Genomic DNA, 16274 nt, shown 5'->3' with positions numbered 1-16274 from the left:
ACAGGAGCTCGCCACGATGTTAAATCCACTCGCCCGGTGCGTGCAAATGTATAAGTTTGTCGAACAATATATATATATATATATATATATATATATTTTATTTTTTTTGTGGGAGAAAAGGAGGACCCCGCATCCACAAGATAAATAAATGCAACTAAATACCGACACTAAAATTTCATCAATATACAGTGATAAGTCGGTGGTGCTATAAGGGCAAGTAAATACGGTGAGGAAAGGGCCCCAAACAAAAGCACTCTAGTATGCCTGTAAAGTACAAATTCACATAATCTTTATTAGAAGGTTGTCACAGAACAAAAGTTAAAAAAAGCACAGAAAGTATAAAATTGGGCATGGATCCCCTGTACGTAGCAAAACTTGACAAATCCTCCAGCAGTTAAATCCCAATGGGAACAAAACCAATATCAAAATTGACAACAATTGCACTCTAAAGTACCTGACAAGGTTAACAGAATAAAGCAGACAACAGGCCAAACTGGGGTGGCTATGGCTAAGTGGTCAAATCACATTGTAACAACACACTCTTATCCCCATAAGTCTCTAGGGTATGTCTAAAGCAGTGGTGGGAAACATTTTTTCTGCCAAGGGCCATTTTGATATTTATAAAATCATTCGAGGGCCATACAAAATTATCAACTTAAAAATTAGCCTGCTATATTTGGTCAAACATTTAATGAACTCACCACTAATGAAATGGCTGGAACTGCTTCTCTTCGGGTGACTGACTGACTCTTGGGTGGTGGGTGACTATGACTGACTGCAAGTTGGTGTCTGTGCGCGCGCACACACGCACACACACACAGGCACACACACAGACACACAGAAATCGGGCAGGGGGGAGGGAAATAGGACTCTCAGACCCACTCTCTCTCTCTCAGACTCTCAGACCCACTCTCTCTCTCAGACCCACTCTCCCTCAGACTCTCAGACCCACTCTCTCTCAGACTCTCAGACCCACTCTCTCTCAGACCCACTCTCTCTCTCAGACTCTCAGACCCACTCTCTCTCTCAGACTCACTCTCTCTCTGACTCTCAGACCCACTCTCTCTCTCAGACTCTCAGACCCACTCTCTCTCTCTCTCTCTCTCTCTCTCTCAGACTCTCAGACCCACTCTCTCTCTCTCTCTCTCTCTCTCTCAGACTCTCAGACCCACTCTCTCTCTCTCAGACTTTCAGGCCCACTCTCTCTCTCTCAGACTCTCAGGCCCACTCTCTCTCTCAGACTCTCAGGCCCACTCTCTCTCTCTCAGACTCTCAGGCCTACTCTCTCTCTCTCTCTGACTCTCAGGCCCACTCTCTCTCTGAGACTCTCAGGCCCACTCTCTCTCAGACTCTCTCTCTCTCTCAGACCCACTCTCTCTCTCTCTCTATATATATATATATGAAAAAAGAAAAGAAAACAGGTGCACACCTAGTGCATTAACGTAATAACAAGTGTTTATAGAACATTAAAATCGATCAAATGCCCACTCACAAAGGTACTAGAATTAAAAGCAGATATTATTTATTTATTTATTTATTTATAAAATATTTTACCAGGAAGTAATACATTGAGAGTTACCTCTCGTTTTCAAGTATGTCCTGGGCACAGAGTAAAACAAAATAATACATGGTTACAAATACAGTTACATAAATGAACAAGGTATACATTATATACAAGACATTGCATGCACAGTTAAAGAAAATATATATTATGAGCGTATGAAACAGTTACAGACCTGATTAAAGTGTGAGACAGCCTTAGATTTGAAAGAACTTAAGCTGGTGGTGGATATGAGAGTCTCTGGTAGGTTGTTCCAGTTTTGGGGTGCACGGAAGGAGAAGGAGGAACGTCCGGATACTTTGTTGAGTCTTGGGACCATGAATAGTCTTTTGGAGTCTGATCTCAGGTGATAGGTACTGCATGTGGTAGGGGTGAGGAGCTTGTTCAGGTAGCTGGGTAGCTTGCCCAGAAAGTATTTGAGGGTGAGACAGGAAAGGTGAACTTTGGCCTAGACTCTAGTGATGACCAATCTAGTTCTTTGAGCATTTCGCAGTGATGTGTGTTGTAGTTGCATTGGAGAACAAAACGACAAATTGAATTGTAGAGGGTGTCAAGTTTGCTAAGGTGGGTTTGAGGAGCCGAGCCATATACTATGTCTCCATAGTCAATAATTGGCATTAGCATCTGCTGTGCAATACGCTTTCTGACCAGGAGACTTAGGGAGGATTTGTTCCTGTAAAGTACCCCTAGTTTGGCATAGGTATGAGATAGGCCCCCCTGATGAAGTCATCATAGATGACGAAACGCGTAGGGCGTGGTTAGATAGAAGCTGTCACTTGTCCACGAACTCTACTGCTGCTGTATGAGAGACTCTGTAAGCTGTGAGAGAGACGCTGGTTCCTATTCCCCTGGAACATTGTTGCCAGCACGGAGAATTTGGAGTTGCTGGTTTCCGGAGGGATTTCTTGTGCTGGGTGCCGAGATGGAGGGACATTACTTCCGGCCATCCGGCAACACAGAGGAAAGACACGAGAGGACGCCATTGCCTATTTCAGACGGTGTTGCTGGCACATGAGAGCCTATTTCATATCTGCTTTTAAGAGTGGGCGTTTGATCGATTTTAATGTTTTATAAACACTTGTTATTACGTTAATGCACTAGGTGTGCGCCTGTTTTGTTTTCTTTTTTCATAGGTACAATCAGGGAGTTGTGAACCCTTTTGAAACGGGTTGCCAAATACCTGGATGTCATTATTTTTGGAACGGGACTTGGGTTTTTCAGAGGTTATTTACAAAGGTTTTTTTGTGTAATATGTTTTATTATTATTATTATTGATTTTTATCCTTGTTATATTATTAAACTATTAGGTTGGTGTTTTAATAACATCACACATAAATAATTTTTTTTTATATTTATTTTTAATACATTTTTTTAAATTTCTTTGAAATACTGGTTCACAATTTTATTTTTGTTATCTTCTTATCACCCCACTGGATGCACTTACAGTTGGGCTAATTGATTTACAGCTTTGATTAGGGTATATTAGAGGCGCTACTTCATCTTTTTGTTTTTTATTTATATATTTATATATATATATATATATGCAAATATAGCTGTATGGTCATCTGCATGTCTTAGGCAGGTCTGCAACCCCACCTTTCCCCATTATCACCCAGCATACAGCACTTCCACTGCAGCAAGGGATTCTGGGAAATGACATGCAAATGAGCACACAGTGTCACTTTTTGCCTCAATAACCATTTTTAACATGGTTCCCTATAGGCTTAAGCTTGCTGCATGGTCACAGCTTTGAGCACAGCCAGGGTTAAGGTGCATACCCAGAAAACCACCCACAGACAGCTGTTTCGACCTTGATGGGTCTCATCAGTGTGGGGTTGATTTTACTGGGAATGCAAGAGAGGCTTATATATATATATATATATATATATATATATATATATATATATATATATATATATATGTAGCCCCCTGTAAACAGCTCAGGTTATACCTATCTTCCTTCTACTGTGGTAAGTCCTGTTAAGATCAGGCGCCAGTAATCATTATGGGTTTTCCCCCTTCATAGCTCTAACCTGAATGGTAGATGCCAGCCTGGACTCTGCTGCAGGCGTGAGCAAGAGGGAGGTTCTGCTGACACCAAGATGGGAGGGGCTAGCTCTATATTTAGCAGCCCACTCCGGCGAGTAGTTGGTTCTTCGTCCTTGCTGTGTGCCATGTTCCTCTCTGATTGATGGTTCTTCAATAGAGATAGTAGCGTGAGAAGAGTTCGAGTGAGCAGTGAGACCAAGAGTCTAGAGCGCGGAGTATAAAGCCGTAAGCCACGAGTCCTGCGGAACGGTCTGAGGAGTATCAGGAGGTTACGGGCTCCCCGGCGCAGCATGCCGGTTGAGAGCGAGAGGAATCAAACCGATCAGCGTCTATAATTAGAGCTGATAGAACCATAGACTGGTGGACCAATGCCCTCACCCCGCTGCCAGGGGTGATGGGAAGAGAATTCAAGACCCACCTCGAGGCTAACCTCGGGGGTTGGCCATGTGGTATTGCTGCCCTAGCTCAGACCATCCTGTCGGCCGAGTGACTTGGAGGGAAGGAGAGGAGGAGGTCGTGGGAGTTGAGCAGGTTGTACTTGGCCCTGGCGATTTATGTGTGGCTTCTGGAAGCCTTATCGTTGGGATATCGTTGCATTGTCAAATAAAGAGACTGTTCTGCACCCGTAAAGACTGTGTGTGATTTGGAGAGTATAACCCTGGGACCCGAGGGGTTCTTCTATACCGGTCCTATCCCATTACCCTGGGAGTATAGAGGATGGAGGCGCTGCACCACTAAGATAATATGGAGGCTACTACCCCAGAAGCCCGGTCCTGGCTCTCCCCACAACATCGCGGGAAGCTCAGGCCCTCCTGTTCCTCACAGGTACGTACCACACCGCATGTAACCAGCCCCCATGCACCCCTCACACTCCCGATGAGACTGGGGGGGGGGAAACAGCAAGTATATTAAGCAGGTAGCGTGAGGCAACTGGGGGGGTCATAGCGGTAACCAATCCGGGGACCATGGCCCAGGGCCGCGTTACGGTGGGGTGGATAGTTGGAGCTGATCAAGTCCCTTGAGGCGGGTAGCGTGAGTCACTGGGGGGGGTCAGCCTGGTAACCAGACTAGGGACCATAGCCCGGGGTCCGCTATAGCGGCCAAAAGCAGGAGACGCCCGTACCTAGACAAGAGGTATCTGAACTATCACACACACCACCGAGCACTTGCAAGTAGATATGGGGAGTACAGTGTAGGAGAGGAGTTCCGTTGAGCCTGGGGTACCAGCCACCTCAATTCAGTGGGTCACATACAGTATGAAGAAGCAGCGTTCACATTTGAAGGGAAAGCATGGACTAGGTACGAGATACCCGTCAGACATGGAGAGTAGGGCACAGGTACATTTGGAGAGAATATCCAAGATGGCTGCCACCCCTACATGTGCTTTGCAGAGAAGCGAGCTAAAATGGCGGTTCCCGCCGAGCCTGGAGCAAGCACGTGAGGTTTGCAAAAGGACTGTGAGACAGTTGTGGCGGGACATGTGCAGGAGTCTGGCGCCAAACCCAGATTCCTTGCAGAAGGAGCTGAGTGGCACGAAAGCTGACCGGCCACGTCATGCTGACAAGGAAACGACCCCGCCTCTGGATTCCACCAGAGGGAGTGGGGCCACCCAGAACCAATCAGGAAGGTCCACCCCCGCCCCAGCGAAGGGAGGGACCGGAGACCTGAGTGAGGAGCGTGACTTATGTCTGGCGTTCAAGGAGCAAGGAGCTAGAAACTTGTGTTGTCTTCCCTCCGAACGAACTATGTCAGAAATAAACACCTCTATTCACAAAGTACCGGGAGGCCTACTGGTCGTGGCCGTAGCGGAGCAGGAATATGTCCGGTGCTTGTGTGTGCACTGCGGATTGCCCGGCGCAGTACCGAGTACCAAGGCCCGATGCGCCAAGTGTGGCACGTTTTACTTGTGGCCAACCGAGCCGCGGGATTTGTTCGGCACGCCCCGGGGTGCCTCTCCAGGAACTTTGACGGAGGTGGCGGACGACAAAGAAAAGACTGCTTTGGGTCCCCGGTATACAATATCGGGAGGCACCAAGGCTCAGCTAGTTATCCAACTCAGCAAGCTGGCCACCCAGACAAGCACGACCGCAGTGGAGGTACACAAGCGAGGACATTTTGTACCTATATCCACTGGTTGTATCACTGAAGAGCCAGGTGACTCCCCAGCGGAGGAACCGATCGTGATTTCTTCAGAGGAGGAGGAGATGGGTGTGACATTGGTGGCAATGCGCCTACCGGCGAACCACCCCAAAGACATCAAAAGAGAGCAGACAAGCCCAGGGACCATCCGACGGCGAACACTGGTGCGGCCGGAGGCCCGTACGAGTCCCACCGCCGTGGTGACTCCCAGTGCAACGAAGACGGAGGCCGAGACGATCCTCGCGGACCCAGATGTCATCAAAAAGCAGCAGAGTGGTAAGGAGACCCCACCACCCCCTTACTCCCGCCAGGCACAGACCGCACTCACGGTGAACGAGAGAGGCTTGAGGCCTACTTGTTCGATCGTGTACCGGAGGTGTCACCCCCGCCCCCACCGGTCCTCGACGCACGGCCGGTGCGTGACCCCGGGGCGGATGGGAGCTCTGCAAGCAAGTCGGATAACCGCTGTTCCCGTTTCACTAAGGGAAAGAAAAGCCCGGGCGGAGTGTTCTCCTCCCAGCGCATAGACGGCGCCATTGCCCTGGCTATTCTACAGAGTCGAGGTCCCTCTCGAGAAACCCAAAGCCTGAGGGGGAGTGCCGCTAAGAAGAAGTTCATTGGGCGGGGTGTTACCCGGTTGCTGGACAATGTTCTGGACGTTTCCCCTACCCCGGCCCTTAGCCCCCCTGCCCCGGCCCCTGCCCCGTCACGAGTGGTGCCACCGGGACCTACCAGGGATAAATTATGTAAATCCCCCAAATACGCTAATGACTTGTGGGATTGGGAGTTGAGTGATGGGGCCTCTGAAGGAGAGATACCGTATTCGAGCGTAATACCTGTGCCTAACCCTGTACCGTTTTGTCCTACAGCTAGAGGGAAAGCCCGTGGATCACCTACACTTGCAGAGGCTGGGTCTACTAGTCCAGTATTGTCCAAGATGAATCCCACAAGGTATTATAATGCCAAGGGACGGAGAGACTGCTCGCGATCTACTGATGCGGGTACATCCGGGGTATCATCACAGGTAGATTCTGATGCTGAGCGCACTAGTCAGGCCGCTAAGTACGAGCACCGCGATAAATGGTGGGCGCCTTTGTTCACCGGTTACCACGAGGGTATGGATCGTACGCGATTCTTATTGATTAAGAACGATGTGGTAGACCACTGGTGGGCGGCGGGTTCTTTCACTCCGCAGGAGATGGGGGATGAGTTGGATCACTGTTTGAGGGAGATAGAACAGAAACGTATTGTACCTCAAGGCCCCAGTATACTGTATGACGAAGTAGCCCCCGAGGAACCATTGTTTTGGGTACTGCCAAGCAGGGCAGGGCAGCGTACGCTTACCAAGCTAAGTCGAGCTGACAGGGCCATAGTCGCTAGGTACCGGCAGTCACACGGTTATGAATATCCCTATGTGCCGGAGCCCATCATGAGAGAGGTTGAGGATAACCGGGACAGTTGGCTTAGGGAGGCAGTTCAGGAGTACCTGCGGACCAAGTACGGTCGGGCGGGGTATCACAATGAAGATAAGATTAGTGAGCTAGTGCGTATATGGAGCATCGGGAGGTGTATTTATATGCATGGTGTCACATACAAGCCTGAGCATGGTGCGGTTCAGTCGTTCGCAGTGACTGTCACTGACCACAATGGACGACGGCTTAGGAAGCCTGATCCGAGGCACTATCTTTAGGGTTCCCCATGTTGGGAGTACCCGGATTGTACTTACAATTACTACCTCATTATGCATGTATTCTATTGTTATGTGTGCTGTTTCCTAGGTGGTTCGCCGCAGGATTGTACTGCTAAAAGATAGGTCCAAGTGGGGACCATTGGATTCCACCATAGGGAGAGTGTAGCCCCCTGTAAACAGCTCAGGCTATACCTATCTTCCTTCTACTGTGGTAAGTCCTGTTAAGATCAGGTGCCAGTAATCATTATGGGTTTTCCCCCTTCATAGCTCTAACCTGAATGGTAGATGCTGGCCTGGACTCTGCTGCAGGCGTGAGCAAGAGGGAGGTTCTGCTGACACCAAGATGGGAGGGGCTAGCTCTATATTTAGCAGCCCACTCCGGCGAGTAATTGGTTCTTCCTCCTTGCTGTGAGCCATGTTCCTCTCTGATTGATGGTTCTTCAATAGAGATACAGTAGTAGCGTGAGAAGAGTTTGAGTGAGCAGTAAGACCAAGAGTCTAGAGCTGCTGAGTATTAGGCCGTAAGCCACGAGTCCTGCGGAACAGTCCGAGGAGTATCAGGAGGCTACGGGCTCCCCGGCACAGCATGCCGGTTGAGAGCGAGAGGAATCAAACCGATCAGCGTCTATAAGTAGAGCTGATAGAACCATAGACTGGTGGACCAATGCCCTCACCCCGCTGCCAGGGGTGATGGGAAGAGAATTCAAGACCCACCTGGAGGCTAACCTCGGGGATGGGCCACGGGGTATTGCTGCCCTAGCTCAGACCATCCTGTCGGCCGAGTGACTTGGAGGGAAGGAGAGGAGGAGGTCGTGGGAGTTGAGCAGGTTGTACTTGGCCCTGGCGATTTATGTGTGGCTTCTGGAAGCCTTATCGTTGGGATATCGTTGCATTGTCAAATAAAGAGACTGTTCTGCACCCATAAAGACTGTGTGTGATTTGGAGAGTATAACCCTGGGACCCGAGGGGTTCTTCTATACCGGTCCTATCCCATTACCCTGGGAGTATAGAAGATGGAGGCTCTGCACCACTAAGATAATATGGAGGCTACTACCCCAGAAGCCCGGTCATGGCTCCCCCACAACATCGCGGGAAGCTCAACTCTCCTGTTCCTCACAGGTACGCACCACACCGCATGTAACCAGCCCCCATGCACCCCTCACACTCCCGTAGAGACTGGGGGGGGAAACAGGGTTACACACACATACATACAGAAGCACGCGGATGCACACAGATGCACAGATACGCGCACAATCAAATACACACAGACACACACAGACATACAGTCATGCACACAGATATACATACACACACATACTGTACAGAAATATATACACACACACACACACACACACAGACATACACAGTGATGCACACAGATACACATACACACCTACATTTTTAGGACTGTAGCAGTGAGAGACGGAGCAGACACAGAGATACAGTGACACATGAAAAGAAACACACAAGATACACTCAAAAGGAATATGAAAAGTGACAGATCTAGTATAACAAGTGACAGACATACGCAGGGTTAATAAGAAAAGAGCCAGTCGGATACACACAGAGAAGTGATCATATAGATAACCTGTATCGGTGACAGACTTCAGGAGAAGTTACAATAAAAGCCAGACACACACGGGTAACAACGTTTTATTTAAACACCTGGAATCTTGACCCTCCACCTGCAGTTTGGGAAAGGCTGAGGTTTTTGGATCTGTGTGTGCGGGGTTTGCTGAGTCTGGGGAGACTCCTAAATGTTCTTTTGTGTGACCCCTAAATGTTCTCTTTGTGTCTGGGAAGACCCCTAAATGTTCCCCTGTGTCGCTCGCTTCAAAATAACCCAGAAAAGTAGCCTTGAGCACTCGGTGACAGGGCGCTATACCCAGAGGGATTAGGCTCCCCCTACCTGTGAGTGTGGACTGCGTCCCCCCTGGCCTCTCTCCCCCTCTGGCAGCAGGGCTGACGTGGCAGGGGGAAGGGTCAGGGAGGTTAGAAATAGACAGAGGCAGGGGCACGGGGTCAGTCTGCACCCGGGCATGAGATTCCCGCCCACCCTGCCCTTTAATGTGAATACTGTTAAATATGTTGGTTGTACGTGTTTAAAATAAAAAAAAGGAATAAATAAATAACTAGAATTTATACTGAGTTTGTGTTAGTAACTCCCTTAACTTCTCCAACAGCTGCTAAGTTCCCCTTTGGCGCTTAACGTGTTAGAAACAAGTGTCACTATTTCTCTGCATTAATTTGCAGGTCATTGGAAGAGTTGCACAGTGACAGCAATTTGTACACTCACCATCTTCCCCCGAGCCGGCTCCTGGCTGAATACCGCCGGCTCCTCCTTTTCAGCCATTGTTTGCTCCTCCTGGCTGAATTGCGGCTGCGGGCTTATCCCCTCTCTTTTTCGATCTGTATGAAGGACAATGCTTTTAGAGATATTCTGGGCCCTTCCAACTCCTCCATCGGACCCTTCCTCTCCCTGACCTTGCAGCGCACAGAATTACCTGCTATCATGCCTCTCAACGTACCATGGTAACTCATTCTGAACATACATGTGTCCTTTCTATATGTTACACAGCTTGAATGACCAGGGCTGCAGACAGCTTTCTTGAGACCCAGGACTAGAGCTTCCACCGGGGCCCCCCACCCACGTGTCGGCAACCTTGCGAGAACCCCCTCTCTCCGTTTTCTCTTACACTGCCCCCTTCTCACACATCACCTCGCTCTCACCCCCTCTTAAACTCCCACTGTCACTCTTTCCTTTTCATACCCCCAGACCCAGTACCCCATTATACCCACCTCCCCAGACCCAGTCCCAAGTCATACCCCCAAGCCCAGTTCCCCATTATACCCCTATCCCAAAGCCCAGTACCCCCTTATACCCCTTGCCCCAGTACCCATGATACCCCCCTCCCCCAGGCCCAGTAACCCGTTATTCCCCCCTCCCAAGACCCATAACCTTTAATACCCCCAGGTCCAGTACCCAGTTATACCCACCTCCCCAGACCCAGTACCTGTTACACCCCCTATATTGGCCCAGTACCCCATGATACACCCCTCCCCTGGTTCGGTACCCCATTATACCCAGGCCCTGAACCCCGTTATACCCCCTCCCCAGGTCCAGTACCCCATGCTACCACCCTTCCCAGGCCAAGCACCCTATTATAAATGAGGCCCAGTACCCCATTATACCCCCCTTCGCCAGGCCCAGTAACCCGTTATACCCCCTTTCCCAGGCCCAGCACCCCGTAATACCCCCTCAACTGGTCCAGTACCCCGTTATACCCCCTCCCCAGGCCAAGTACCCTGTTATACCGTAACGTACTATTCTATAAATAGTGTCCTGTACAACAGCTAAAAGTAATGTATGTGCGGCTGATTCACAGCTCAGCGATTCCCATTTACCTGTAAAGCGCTACTTCTACCTTCTTGTTGAGGGGTATTCTCCGCCCATGCCTGTGATACAGAGGATAGTAATGTGAGCACGTGTATTCCTCACTGATAAGCATGTCCTGGTGCTGTATGGGAGGTTTGACGGTTAAACCAATTGTCCACAGCAATTAAACAGTAACAATCTACGCAACGTTGCTTCGCAATCTTAGCAACTTTTCGGAGTAATAGACCCCTTCAAGGCCCGTTTTCACGTCACACTAAGGGATAGTGGTACTTCCTTTTAATTAATCCTATCTAAGGAACCTGAATGGTCCATTTGACTCTCCCTTGCAGTCACATATAGGGGCCTATGCTAGTAGCCTTCATAAAGGTTCTATAACGCTGGTTCTATTACGCCGGAGCAGAACTGCGTTCATTTGAGGCCCGGGACACCCTGCTTCCTGAGATACCGGCCCCATTATAGGGTGCATGTATCTCCTATGCATTTAAATGTCTTGTGTCACATGACCGTGGGATTTAAATGCATAGGAGATACTGGCAACCCATAACGGGGCCTGTATCTCAGGAAGCATGGGTTCCCGGACCTCAAGTCAATGCGGTTCTGCTCCGGAGACCTCCTGCTCACACGCACTAGTATTACATTTTTTATTAAAACAGCTTCATTTCCTTAGTGTTTAGCCGCTAAGGCAATGAAGGGATTCAACCTCAATAGCCTGTTTATTGAAGGCAGAGGGGGTGGATGAAGGGGGTAGTAGCCCCAGGGAGGGTAATTAGGCCTGCCTGGAAGGTTGCGGGAGGAGTTAACCTGCGGAACCGCTATGGTAATGAAGGGGTTAACCAGTGCCGCTAGCACACGGTAGGCCTAAACATCCATCCTTGGGGCAACTACCCCCTTCACCCAATCCCTCTACTCACAATAAAGAAAAACACACAACAACCCTACTACCCACCTCCTCTACCCCCAACAACACCCCCCCGCCCCCCAACACATACAGTACAGTAATGGGCAAAGTTACTATTATCGAAAATTGATAATAGTGCATTTGCCCATTCTAAAACCAAAAATTAGCGTCATGAAGTCACGTAGCATCCGATTGCCATGGCAACCCGGTGTTATGATGCCGCGCAGCCATTTTCACTGCATGTGGAGGGGGAATTGCAGAAAAATAACGGAGAATGTCGAGTCGCCACCACCGCACAACACCACCACCCGGAGATTGACAACGGCAACCCTTATCCTGAGGTAAGTGCCCATAACCCGGAGTCTCCGGGTCAAACCAGGAAAGGTGGCAACCCTGGCCAGTATCCATTAATTATGTAAGTAAGTAAGTAAGTAAGTAAGTAAGTATTAATGTGTAATCTGATGCCGGGGGTCTCCCTCTCTCGCCACCGCCTCAGAAAAATTCTCCCTCTCTCGCCGCCGCCTCAGAAACTTCTTGGCAGTTCCATGCCAACTTTTAAAGGCGAGGAGATTTTGGGAGTAAATCGCCATTCTAGAGCCTCGATGAGCCTCGGGCTACTAGAATTGCACCAGTTAGAAAACTGGCGATAAGTGGCTTATCGCTGCTCACTTGGCGATTTGTTTTTGACGGCTGAAAAAATTGGCGATTCAACCCACTTATCGACACTTACTGAATTGCTGTAGGCATTTTGGGCCGATAACAGCTCAAAAGCCTTGATAAGTGGGTTATGAAGGCTACTAGCATAGGCCCCATAATCTCCTATAGTCAGTAACAGCACACCTTCTGGAGGTCACATGGGAACGGGCCTTGAAGGAGTCTCTTACTCCGAAGCGTTGCCCCCTATTATAATCACTGGTTGCTGTTTGTGTTTCCATAGTTGTATAGTGTTTTCTCCCTGTATTAGTCCTGTACTCCTCATTATGTTTCTGTACCATTTATTGGTGATTTGCTGTATAATACATCTTTTCTTTGCACCTTTCTCTTCATGTTCTGGCATTTAGGTGGCGGATGTGCACTGCAATTCTGTTGGTATATCTTATGGCTTTCAGATACCTTATAGCAGGGGTGCGCAAACTGGGGGGCGCTACATTTTCCTGGGGGGCGCGGGCGGTTGCAGAGTCCCTGCGCTCTCCCCCAAAGCATTTAAATGAAATACAGAGGATCGCGTGAGGCCAAGGTAACTCACTTATCGGGATTCAGATGCATGGTCTGACGCGTCGCCATGGCAACGCGGTCTCAAATACCGCTGCGGGGTCACGACGGGACGTCACATGACCTGGCGGCGTCATTTGACAATGGAAAATGAGATAAGGGGAGGGGGTTGGTGCTAGCACCGGGGGTAGCTAGCAGGGGAGGCGAAGCTCAAATAGTTTTCGCACCCCTGCCTTATAGTATACTGCGATTTATTTTAGTGTTCCTTTACACCGTCTCATCAGTATGATCTGGGTAGTTACATTTGCAGCAGTTAGGCTCATTATAGCTAGTTCTTCTGTGTATAACTTACACTTATAACTATGCTGTGAGTGGTGTACTATAGATTGTGTACTGATGGCTATCGGTATGCATTTTAGGCACTTGATTATGCATTAAGGTTGATAGCACAGATTGTGTGTTGTACGTTCCTCCTGTTATCATTGTACAGCTTTATTCTAGATGTGTTGTTTATTAAACTCTATTCATTTAGAATACAAGTATTACTTTATTTCGGGGGTCTTAGTTGCCTCAGTGATATTGTTACTGTTTGAGTGCTGTGAACAATTGGTTTAATTGTATATATTGCTGGAGGAATTAGGGATTCCTCATGTACACTGGCACCGATTCTCATCTTTGGAGAGTGAGGGGGAGAAGGAGCATAAGGGGGGGGAGAAGGACCATAAGGGGTGGGGGGTAGAAGGAGCGTAGGTGGGAGAGTGTGGGGGAGAAAGAGCATGAGGGGGAGAAGGAGCGTAAAGGGGAAAGTGTGAAGGGGAGGGGGAGAGTGTGAAGGGGAGGGGGAGAGTGTGAGGGGGAGAAGGAGAGTGAGGGGGAGAGTGTGAGGGGGAGAAGGAGAATAAGGGGCAAAGTGTGAGGGGGACAAGGAGCGTAAGGGTGAGAATGTGATGGAAAGGAGCGTAAGGGAGAGAGTGTGAGGGGGGGACAAGGACCATAAGGGGAGAGTGTTAGGTGGGAGAAGGAGCTTAAGGGGCAGAGTGTGAGGGGGACAAGGAGCGTAAGGGTGAGAATGTGAGGGGAAGAAGGAGCGTAAGGGAGAGAGTGTGAGGGGGGAGAAGGACCATAAAGGGGAGAGCGTGAGGGGGGAGAAGGAGCGTGAGGGGGAGAAGGAGCGTAAGGGGGAGAGTGTGAGGGGGAGAAGGAGCGTAAGGGGGAGAGGGTAAGGGGGAGATGGAGAGTGAGGAGGAGAAGGAGAGTGAGGGGGAGAAGGAGAGTAAGGGGGAGAAGGACATAAGGGGGAGAGTTTGAGAGGGAGAAGGACCGTAAGGGGGAGAGTGTGAGGGGACAAGGAGCGTAAGGGGGAGATTGTGAGGGGGAGAAGGACCATAAGGGGGAGAGCGTGAGGGGGGAGAAGGACCGTAAGGGGGAGAGCGTGAGGGGGGAGAAGGAGCGTAAGGGGGAGAGTGTGTGGGGGAGAAGGACCGTAAGGCGGAGAGTGTGTGGGGGAGAAGGACCGTAAGGGGGAGAGTGTGAGGGGGAGAAGGAGCGTAAGGGGGAGAGGGTGAGGGGGAGAAGGAAAGTGAGGAGGAGAAGGAGAGTGAGGGGGAGAGTGTGAGGGGGAGAAGGAGAGTAAGGAGGAGAAGGACCGTAAGGGGGAGAGTTTGAGAGGGAGAAGGACTGTAAGGGGGAGAGTGTGAGGGGGACAAGGAGCGTAAGGGGGAGAAGGAGCGTAAGGGGGAGAGTGTGAGGGGGACAAGGAGCGTAAGGGAGAGAGTGTGAGGGGGGAGAAGGAGCGTAAGGGGGAGAGTGTGAGGGGGACAAGGAGCGTAAGGGGAGAAGGAGCGTAAGGGGGAGAGTGTGAGGGGGACAAGGAGCGTTAGGGGGAGAAGGAGCGTAAAGGGGAGAGTGTGAGGGGGAGAAGGAGCATAAGGGGGAGAGTGTGAGGGAGAGAAGGAGCGTAAAGGGGAGAGTGTGAGGGGGAGAAGGAGCATGATGGGGCGAGAGCACAAGGGGGAAAGTGTGAGGGGGAGAAGGAGCATAAGGGGGAGAGTGAGGAGGAGAGTGTGAGGGGGAGAAGGGGAGGGGGAGAAGGAGCGTAAGGGGGAGAGTGTGAAGGGGAAAAGGAGCGTAAGGGGGAGAGTGTGAGGGAGAGAAGGAGCGTAAGGGGGAGAGGGTGAGGGGGAGAAGGAGAGTGAGGGGGAGAAGGAGAGTGAGGGGGAGAAGGAGAGTGAGGGGGAGAAGGAGAGTGAGGGGGAGAAGGAGAGTGAGGGGGAGAAGGAGAGTGAGGGGGAGAAGGACATAAGGGGGAGAGTTTGAGAGGGAGAAGGACCGTAAGGGGGAGAGTGTGAGGGGACAAGGAGCGTAAGGGGGAGAAGGAGCGTAAGGGGGAGAGGGTGAGGGGGAGAAGGAGCGTAAGGGGGAGTGTGTGAGGGGGACAAGGAGCGTAAGGGTGAGAATGTGAGGGGGAAAAGGAGCGTAAGGGAGAGAGTGTGAGGGGGGAGAAGGACCATAAGGGGGAGAGCGTGAGGGGGGAGAAGGAGCATAAGGGGGAGAGCGTGAGGGGGAGAAGGAGCGTAAGGGGGAGAGTGTGAGGGGGACAGTGTGTGGGGGAGAAGGACCGTAAGGGGGAGAGTGGGAGTGGGAGGTGGAGGAGCGTAAGGGGGAGAGGGTGAGGGGGAGAAGGAGAGTGAGGGGGAGAGTGTGAGGGGGAGAAGGAGAGAAAGGGGGAGAAGGACCGTAAGGGGGAGAGTTTCAGAGGGAGAAGGAGCGTAAGGGGGAGAGTTTGAGGGGGACAAGGAGCGTAAGGGAGAGAGTGTGAGGGGGGAGAAGGAGAGTAAGGGGAGAGTGTGAGGGGGACAAGGAGCGTAAGGGGGAGAAGGAGCGTAAGGGGGGGAGTCTGAGGGGGACAAGGAGCGTAAGGGAGAGAGTGTGAGGGGGGAGAAGGAGAGTAAGGGGAGAGTGTGAGGGGGACAAGGAGCGTAAGGGGAGAAGGAGCGTAAGGGGGAGAGTGTGAGGGGGACAAGGAGCGTAAGGGGGAGAAGGAGCGTAAAGGGGAGAGTGTGATGGGGAGGAGCGTAAGGGGGAGAATGTAAGGGGTATAGTGTGAGGGGGAGAAGGAACGTAAGGGGGAAAGTGTGAGGGCGAGAAGGAGCATAAGGGGGAGAGTGAGGAGGAGAGTGTGAGGGGGAGAAGGGGAGGGGGAGAAGGAGCGTAAGGGGGAGAGTGTGAAGGGGAAAAGGAGCGTACGGGGGAGAGTGTGAGGGAGAGAAGGAGTGTAAGGGGGAGATTGTGAGTGGGAGAGGTAGTGTATGGGGGAGATTGTGAGTGG

This window comes from Ascaphus truei, unplaced genomic scaffold (assembly GCF_040206685.1).
Source record: "Ascaphus truei isolate aAscTru1 unplaced genomic scaffold, aAscTru1.hap1 HAP1_SCAFFOLD_378, whole genome shotgun sequence".
NCBI lineage: Eukaryota > Metazoa > Chordata > Amphibia > Anura > Ascaphidae > Ascaphus > Ascaphus truei.
This window is presented reverse-complemented; position numbering follows the sequence as displayed.